Genomic DNA, 2,102 nt, shown 5'->3' with positions numbered 1-2,102 from the left:
ATTAGGGGGATGGGTCGAGCGAGGTAAACAAAAGACAGAGATAGAGAGAGTGAGAGAGAGGGGGGGTAGAGAGAATGACAGAGTGACAGGGAGATGACAGTTTGTAATGAAATTTTCGGCTCCTTTTAGAGAACAGGCTTTTTCGGCTCCCAAACACTTTTTACATTTGTTTTTGTTTTTAGATAATATATTACCAAAGATGATGCACCAAATCTATTCATTTAAAAAATGTAATACACTACTTTAATATGATAACCCTTATTGTATTGAGAAAGAGTGTGTAAGAAAGAGCCAATGAGATAAAGAAAATGAGGAGGAAAGAGAATGAGAGAAAGAAAGGGAAAAAAGACAAAGATAGAAAGACAGAGGAAGAGAGATAGAGGGGAGTGAGAGAGACGGAAAGAAATTGAAAGAAAGAATGAAATACAGAAGCAAAGGGGGGAGAGGGAACTACAGGCAGCCAGAGAGAGAAAATAGGGAAGAAAAAATAGGAAGAGAGAGTCAGAGAAAAATAGGGTAAAAAGAGAGAAGGAAAGACGGGGGAATGCAAAGAAAGAGAGAGAGAGTGACAAAGAGAGAAGATAAAAAGGGAGGAAGAGAGAGAAAGAGTGAGAAGGGAGAGAGCAAGAGGGTGAGAAAGTGAAAGAGAGAGCGTCAGAGAAAAAGAGAGAGACAAAAGGAGAGATAAAAATTAAGTGAGAAAGGAAACGGAAGAGGAAGAAAGAAATGCTGAGAAGGAGAAAAAAACGAGAGATAGATAGAGAGAGAAAGAAAGAGAAAGAGAGAGAGAACGAGAGAAAGAAAGAGGGGTAGAGGGAGAGAATGAGACAAAAGGAAAGAGAGGGAGAGAAAGTCGAAAAGAAGAAAGAGAGAACGGTAGGGAGAGAGTAAGAAGACTAGTAGATTTTCTTTTACAATTTAAATTTTTTCAAGATACAAGGCTATAATGCATTTAAGATCATCAGCTTTGAAAAACAATTGACAAAACAGAGAAAAAGAGGGACAAAAGGAGTGAGGGAGAAAGACAGAGAGAGAGCGAGAGAGAGAGAGAGAGGAAGAAAATGAGGAAGAGAATGAGAAAGAGGAAAAAAGACAAAGAAAGACAGAGTAAGAGGGAAAAAGAGAGAAAGAAAGATATTGAAAAAATAATGAAAGAGAGAAGGAACAACAGGGAAGTACAGAGTGATAAAGAAGGAAAAGAGATAAGAGGAAAAAAGCAAAAGAAAGAAAGACAGAGAAAAACAGAGTGAGAGAGACAAAAAGAGGGAGAAAAATCCAGAGAGAGAGATAACGCGAAAGAGAGAGAATGAAAGCAAAAGAGAGAAGAGAAAGGTAAGAGAGGATAAACAGGGAGAATGATAGAGCATGAGTGAGAAAGTGAAAGAGAGAGAGAAAGAAAATGAGCAAGAAAGAGAATGAGAAAGAGGAAAAACAAAGAAAGACAGAGTAAGAGAGAAAGAGTGAGAGATTGAAATAAATAATGAAAGAGAGAAGGAAAGGAAGTGAAAGGGAAGTACAGAGATACAGAGTGGTCAGAAAAAGAGGGCCAGAAAGAGAGCGAAATACAAAGAAGAAAAAATAGAAAAAGAGAGAAGAACAAATCAAAAGAAAGACAGAGAAAAACAGAGTGTGAGAGACAAAAAGGGGGAGATAAATCAGGAAAGAGAGATAAAGTGAAAGAGAGAGAAAGAGAGCATAAGAGATAAGAAAAAGGTAAGAGACGATTAAGAGGGAGGATGATAGAGAATGAGTGAGAAAGTTAAATAGAGAGAGAGAGAGAAAAAGAGAGAAAAGGAAAATGCGGAAGAAAGAGAATGGTAAAGAGCTAAGTTGATACAGAAAGAGTGAGAAGGGGAGAGATGGAGAGAGCAAAAATGTCAGAGAGAGAGAGAGAGAGAGAGAGAGAGAGAGTAAAAAGGGAAAGAGAGACTTAGAGAGAAAGAGAGAGAGCCTTTCGAAGTGAGCCGTTTCCGTCGTTCTCCACTTCGAAAAGCTATCTCATTGAGCCGTTTCGTTTACTAACCACACATCCCTAGAGATGACAGAGCGAGAGCCTCGGAGGAGGGGCGGGAGCGGAAGCTGCTTGAGCCGGCGTCCCTCTC

This window comes from Urocampus carinirostris, chromosome 11, assembly GCF_059441175.1.
Source record: "Urocampus carinirostris isolate Australia breed hairy pipefish chromosome 11, RoL_Ucar_1.0, whole genome shotgun sequence".
NCBI lineage: Eukaryota > Metazoa > Chordata > Actinopteri > Syngnathiformes > Syngnathidae > Urocampus > Urocampus carinirostris.
Note: the sequence above shows the minus strand (reverse complement) of the source record.